At 43.0% G+C, this 7547-nt stretch overlaps 1 long non-coding RNA gene across 1 annotated transcript; it reads left to right on the top strand.

Moving 5' to 3' along the window:
• The first annotated feature begins 3859 nt into the window (after positions 1-3859).
• On the top strand, positions 3860-6660 carry LOC125175684 (uncharacterized). Its single transcript, XR_007155928.1, has 3 exons — positions 3860-4297; positions 5686-5808; positions 6518-6660. It is a non-coding gene; the product is annotated as an uncharacterized LOC125175684 (long non-coding RNA).
• Positions 6661-7547: the final 887 nt, after the last annotated feature.

The following is a 7547-nucleotide window of genomic DNA, read 5'->3' as shown; positions in this document are numbered from 1 at the left end:
GGAAATGAAGGGAGACCCTAAAAATATTTGTAAATGACTACTTCCTATGGAAATCGGATCTGGCGATCAGAAAGAGGTTGGATATGGAAAGGAGAGAAATTCCTCTTAACTCAGTTCTTCCCAGTCCACACCTCATCTGTCCATCCCCTATCACATGATCTTATCTCATGTCATCCCAAGAAAGCCCAGCTCCTGTCTCTCTACATTCCAAAGGCCCCAACCCTGTTACCTGTATTGAGGTTCCCTCAAGTCCCAGTCTGTATTGATTATTCTGTTTATATGGTCCAAGAAAAAAGAGTTTACTACATTTAGCAGTGACCACAGATATTTCCATCATTTAATCCTGGCATGTCATAAAAATCCAACACTTGACAATTTATTATTATTTCCTCTGGAAACCTGTATGCCAGTGATTTATAAAAACCAAATTGCCCTTTGAACCAAAATCTATATTCAAAGCTTTCTGAAACAATGCTATGAAATTAGAGGTGAGTATAGCTTATTAACACAATATTAGAATTCTATCAAAAAGAAAAAATAAACTGGAAAATATTAGCACATATTTAAAAGGCTTAAAATCTGTGTTTTATAAAATGCTCATACAAAAAATATTAGATTCTTGCAAGTAAATGAGCTGGGGAAAGAAATAGATATTTCATTCAAGAGGATATAACTAGTAAACAAGTACATGAAAACTAGTTCAATCTCACTAATGTAAAAGATAAATACAAATTAAAACAATGAGAACCATTTTACATTGTTTAAAGGGGCATACAACTTTCTAAATGTCATTACTTGGTCACTTTTCATTCTTTCAGTGAAATTGTTATAATCTGATAGTACTGGTATTACTTTTTGTCGAGAATCACGTGGTGGCAACATATAGCAAGCTCATGGGGTGAAAGGTCAGAATGCTTAAGCCTATATATTTCTGAAAGAACTCTGAGCTTGTTGCGGCATTCTGGTGGGGGGAGGGGGGCGGACTGCAGCCACTTGGTAAACCTCTGATGGAGAATTGTCTGTCTCTGATGGGAAAGGTGGGAGACCATGGGTGGGGCGCTCAGAGCCTGTTGGTTCCTGGGTGAAATAAAAAACCCCTCACATCTAGGCTTTTGACCTTTACTTAATCCTACCTCTGAAGAAATAATCCCTAAGGAAAAAAGCTAAATAAACAAGGATTAGCCACAGTGTTAATTGTTATGGAAAAGATTACAAAGTAAGTGCCCAATAGCAGGGGAATAATTAAAAATATGGTGTAGGTATTAAAATTCAAATTACAAGGACTACACAGCAACATAGAACATGCTTCTGAGATAGTTTTAATTGAAAATGGGAAAATGCACTCATTGCAATTATTCACCAGAGCTAGAAGGGAACAGGGTCAATGCACAGTTAGCTCTGCTGAGGTGACAACATTTTGAGCACAAATTCTCCCTCACTTATTTAGATTTATTGTATAATACAGATAGAATATTTATGTAAAAGGAATTCTATTTTTAGGGAAAAGGAGAAATAGGACACTATGACCCTTTTCTACTCAGCTTCTCGTTGGAGGCTTCAAAATTTCATTAAAATGCAAAATTCAAAATCATCTTTATTTTTGGTATATCCTGATAAATATATTATAAGCTTACTCTGAATCTGAATTGGTCATCCTCATGGGAGGATTTACATGTAGATAAATAGCTCTTATGTTAATCCATTTAGCTCCAAAGACTGTAAGGGGAATGTGTACTAATCATATGGTCCGCTTGTTAAGTTTTTTAAATCACAGGGAAATATGCGAGGTGTATGTCATGTCAGAAAGCACAGGAGAAACTTACATTTCTGTTTTCAGCTACAGCTACATTTCAGGTGAGGAGTCTCTCCATTTACAACAGTGGGCTTAACTGTTAATCTAAACAAGTACAATAAATACACAATTTTATCTCGGTTTCCAGATTTTTGGATACTCTGTGTTTTTATTGTACTTTTCAGATTAACAATTGGACCCACTACATTACATTTAGAGATGCTTCACCTGAGAGGGGTTTGGAGGTTGAAGAAAAACATTTAGCATATTATTTGGAAAGTAACTAAAATACTGTTTACAAACAAATGTATCTGACTTTTAAAAAAAATTTTTTTTTAATGTTTATTTATTTTTGACAGAGAGAGAGAGACGGAGCATGAGCAGGGGAGGGGCAGAGAGAGAGGGAGACACAGAATCGAAAGCAGGCTCCAGGCTCTGAGCTGACAGCACAGAGCCCGATGCAGGGCTCGAACTCACAGACCGTGAGATCATGACCTGAGCCGAAGTCGGACGCTCAACCGACTGAGCCACCCAGGAGCCCCTGCATCTGACTTTTTGAACATCCTGTGGTGTCTTACTGTTAGCTTTAAATTTCGTCAATGGCAAAAAATAGAAAAGCCAGAGAGTCTCCCAAACTAGGGGGATGGGAGAGTAGAGCAAAGGGTAGGAGAGGGAGGAAGAGGAAAAGGAGCTGGAAGTTTTTGTGCCGTCTTGACCGAAGAAAGTTAGGTTGAAATAGAAACCTTGAAATGAGTTGTGGGCTCACTGATCGATTAGGAGAAGGTAGTGAACAGGGGAAGGGAAAGAAAAATATTCCTTCCAGCACTTCTGGGAACAGCCTCAATATTCACACAGTGAGGCTGAGAACAAATTGTGAGGTAGATGAAGCTCTAGAAACACTTCTCTCTTCTTAGTAGCTCTCCTAGCCTTCAGAGATAACAGCAGAAACTCTGTGTGTGTGTGTGTGTGTGTGTGTGTGTGTGTGTGTGTGTGTGTGTGTGGTGGGGGTGGCAGCAGAGGCAGTGGTATGAGGAAGGAGAGAAAAATCTCAGAGAAGATAATGAGGCTGTGGAGTGTGGGAGCCCAGAGCAGAAAATATTCTGGTGCTTGAGAGAACAGGAAGGCGTATATATAAATGTGTGTGTATCTCTTTTTAGATCCTTTCATTCAGGAGGCATCTCCCTGGAGACGGAGGAAATGGTAGGAGTCCCCTGGGGTGCTGTCAGCTCCACTTGCTGAACTTCTGGAGAAAGAGTGAAATACTAGGTAAAGGAAATGCCTCCAGCCTGCTCCTAGGGAGAGGCAGGACTGGGAGGAGTGGGGAGGTGAGAGGGACCCTTGACCTGAATAAGTTGGAGACGTTTCCAAGTGTGGCTCCCTTCCCACTCTCAACCTCACAGCACTAGTGCCCCTGACAGGAAGGAAAACTGCCTTGTCCTGTGGCCCTTTCAGTTCTAGTACAGCTAGAAGGATGTTCCCCACATTTGTGCTCTTACCTTCTTTACTTCTAGGCAAACCCCAAAGCCCCCAGCCTCAAAGAAGGGCCGTTCCTGGGGCAGTGCTGACAAGTCCAGGTTAGAGGGACTTGGGAAGTCTCAGATGAGAGGCTGGCACTCTTATCAACCACCCTACCCAACCCTTGTGTCCATGCTCCTCCTTGAAGACCTGCCTATCAGAGGTTTATTTCTGACCAGGGCCACTAGGACAGAGGAAGTTTGTGGGGTTGGACCACCACACCATACATCTGCACCAGCCTTCTTTGCTACTCTTTTTCACTGCAAATGTAAAATAATCCATTGGCAGTATCACTTCTGTGGTCCCACTTATATCATTGTTTCTGGGACTGTGTTGAAAACAAAATCCTGACAAATGTTTAGAACACAGACTCGTTGAAGAATGGTGTCTTATACCCATTTACTACCACAAGCATTTCGTATGTATCTTAACACCAGTCTGGGAAATGCTCTGTCTGTGCTTTCATAAATTGGGCCGTTGCTTCTGGTGCTCCAGGATGGTTTTAGGTTGTACACTAACAGGGCAGCAAATGCCATTGACTTATCATGAAAATATTACCACCATTCTAATTATCCTTCTGATTATACCAAAGACAAGGTCCTGGTTTGGAACTAGATCTTTAACACTGTTCTAACATTTGCTTATTGCTATTATTACTGTTTAATAAGTATAGGTCAAGAGCCTTGGGCTGGTTTAGGTGATACAGAGGCTGAATTCCAAACTGGTGGCGCTGTGACTGAATCCAGCCTGCAGATACGATTTTCACTATGCCATATTTATATTTATATATATTTTGGGCCAACATTTAGCAACTCCAGAAATTTTGCCTAAAACCCCAGATTCCAAGCTTCTATTAAATAATCAAAATATGCTCAAATTCCTTCATGGCAGAATCTGACTCTATTCTTTAAACAGGACACATGCTCTGGGGCCCTGGGCGGCTCAGTTGATTAAGCGTCTGACTTTGGCTCAGGTCATGATCTTGCACTGGTGAGTTTGAGCCCCGTGTCAGGCTCTGTGCTGACAGCTCAGAGCCCAGATCCTGCTTTGGATTCTGTGACTCCCTGTCTCTCTGCCCCTCCCCTGCTCGCACTCTGTCTCTCTCGCTCTCAACAATAAACGGACATTAAAAAAATTTTTTAAACAGGACATGTGCTCTCCACTTTGCCACAGTCTCTACCACTCCTTATCATGTTATACAGGACCCATATATTATTCACTTTCATTGCCTTCCCAGCCCCTCTATGCATTTGCATGTTAGGTCTATTTTAGGAATTCTGTGGCCAAAAAGGTAGACCACAATCAAGCTTGACTTTCAGGCTAAGGAATTTGGTCTTCATTCTATAGGAAATAGAGAGCCATTAATTTTTTAGTAGGGTAGCCAAGGCTTAAAGCAACTCTTTCAAAAATGATTCTGACTTTTATTTGAAACTAAGGATGAGGAGAGGAGAATGGAGGCAGGGGGCTGGTGAAGGGGTAACCTTAAATTTCATTGTCTCAGGAAATGGAAGCTGGGCCGAGGCTGTGAAATGAGTGGGTCTGGCCTACACGGCCTCCAGACATGCAGTTAAGAACAGGATTGGGAGCCTTGGGCAGTGCAAGGACAAGTAGAAGGCCAAACCTGGACTGGAAATGCATGGTCATCAGTGAGGTGAAGCTAACTGGCCCAGAGCCTAGAGGGACTTTTTGAAGCAGAGACACAAGGCCCTTAAATAAGGGCCTACAAGCAGGAAGGGAACCATCAGAGCTGGTTCTGGCCAGGCAGGCAAAGGTAATACCAAGGTGGTGGTTGTGGGAATGGAAATAGCTGGAGAGATGTAAAAGCCATTTAGAAGAAAGATCCAGTGATACTGGTAGCTACTAGGAAAGGAGGTCTTAAGGAGGAATAAAAAAAATGATTCTAAGACTCCTAACTTGGGAGCCAAAGAAGATAGTGGTGAGGAGGAAGAAGAAATTTTTGAGTATATGAAATATGAGGTGCCATCAGGATGCCCAGTAGGCACTGGAAGGACTGACGTTTAGAGAGGTGTAGGCTGAAAGTAATACTAGGGTATCATCTTGCACAAAGATGAGAGATGAAGATAGAGAAAAGGAAGAGGGAGGGAGAGAAGGAGAGTAAAGAGTAAATCTTAGGGCGAATTTAAATTTAGGATGTCCATGAAAGTATCACAAATGGTCTGATATGGAGGAAGAGAAACATTTAGCTCCATGCTGGTTAAGGGGCGAGGGGCAAGGCCATAGTGTTGTCACAACCTTCAAAGACCACAGCAAATGAGGACTAAGAAACAGAAGCAGAGCCAAAGTAGTATTTTCTAGAAAGAGGATCTCCACATTCATTCATTCAACAAGTATTTATTGAGAACCTAGCTTTTATCCAGGCCCTGAACAAACGGAGGTGAGCCAAACAGAGACCCTATGCTGATGGAACTTACATCCTGCTGGAGAAGACAGACATTACACATAGACTGATCGTGGTCAGTTACCAAGAGAAACAAAGCAGGGTAAGTGGACAGATAGTGACAAGGTGGTCCAAATAGGCCTCTTTGAGGAGGTGGCATTAACATAACCCTAAAGTGAGGGAGTGGGCCATAAAAATATCTGAAGAACAACATTCTAGGCAGAGGGGAAAGCAAGGGCCAAGACAGTCTGGCACATGCTTGGTAGGTATGAGAACAAAAAGGAGGCCAGAGTAGCTACAGAACAAGGGAAAGGGGGAGCCAGGGGTGAGGTCATGAAGAACCACATAGGCCAAGCTAAGGATTTTAGATGTTAGCCTGTGGGGGCGTGCTCTTTGGAGGGTTGAAACAAGACAGTTACATGGTGTTACTTCACTCTGAACAGGATCACTCTAGAGGTCTGGCTATGGCTTAAAGGGTGGGGCCACGAAAGGTACAAGGGCACAAGCAGACAGTGAGGAGATTCTTATGTGGTAGCAGTGAGAGATGGTGGTTTGGAGCAGGAGGAATGTAGGAAGCAGCAGCAAGATGGATGTTGGAGGGATAGAGCCATTCAAGAGGGAGACCTCCCAGACGGTGTAAGAAGCAGGGAAGAACAGAACTGAGAGCACAGGGGCAGGAGCAAGGAAACTGTAACATGGAAGAATATAATCATCCACACTCAGGGGCGGTTTAGAAGCTTTGAGGCAGAAGAAGGTAGGCTACCCTGGCCTTCAGCTCAACCACTTTTGTTTTTTTTGTTTTTTTCTTACAGATCCCTGTGGAATAGCTGTTGATTTTAGAGGAGGGTGAGTTTGTCAATGTTGAAAGAAGACCCACTTGGGAAGAAAACTTGATTTTGTGTTTCCAGTCTATGACAGGAAAATGTTGACCTCTCCAGACCTCAAGGATATATGTAAAACAGAGAGCTTTTTACCTCATACTATCTAGAGTCTTAAGAATAACACCTCGAGGGGAGCTTGGGTGGTTCAGTTAAGCTCTTGGTTTTGGCTTAGGTCATGATCTCATGTTTGTGAGATCCAGCCCCACATCGGGCTCTGCGTTAGTACAGAGTATGCTTGGGATTCTCTCTCTTTCTCTCTCACTGTCCCTCCCCCCGCCGCCCCCACCAAATAAATAAATAAACAGTAAAAAACAAAAGTAGCAGAAGAATACCTTAAGACACCTCCTGCTTAGCCTGACTCCATGGTTTCCTGGACTCTGTGTACCAACGTGTGGTGGCCCCTGTGGCCTGTCCTGAGGGCCACCACTCATTATCTCCACACTAGGTAGCCTGGTCCATCTGGCTCTCCAGTCTACACACTGGAACTAAGTTAGCATTCTTGAAGTCCTCATCTGTGGCCTTTTCTCAGAAACCTTCAGGGGCCCTTATTGCCGAGCAAATTGAAGTAAGTGCTTCCTCTGAATGGCCCAAACCTGCGTCTGTGTCCTCTTGGTCTTCTACGCATCCCAGGGCCGGGACAAAATGGCACTGCTTGCCATTCTCCAAACATGCACCACCTTTTCCTGCCTTTACTCCTGCTCCTCCCTAAATATTTATCCCATCCTTCTCTACCTCTAGAAAACTTACCATTCAAGACCCATCTCTAGTGCACTTTCTCCATCAACTCTTTGTGATGTGAAACGTGGCCTTAAAAAGGAAATGTGGCCTATTTTCCTTAAGATAGTTTCACAACTCACTATTCTTGTGCCATTTGCCAGATTCTTTGTGTGTTGGTGTTACCTGTGTGCTTGTCTTACTTTCCATTCCCTCTGCACGATATACTGGGGCTTTAGGGAAAAAA

The sequence above is a fragment of the Prionailurus viverrinus genome, chromosome C2 (genome assembly GCF_022837055.1).
Source record: "Prionailurus viverrinus isolate Anna chromosome C2, UM_Priviv_1.0, whole genome shotgun sequence".
NCBI classification, from domain to species: domain Eukaryota; kingdom Metazoa; phylum Chordata; class Mammalia; order Carnivora; family Felidae; genus Prionailurus; species Prionailurus viverrinus.
This window is presented reverse-complemented; position numbering and strand designations above follow the sequence as displayed.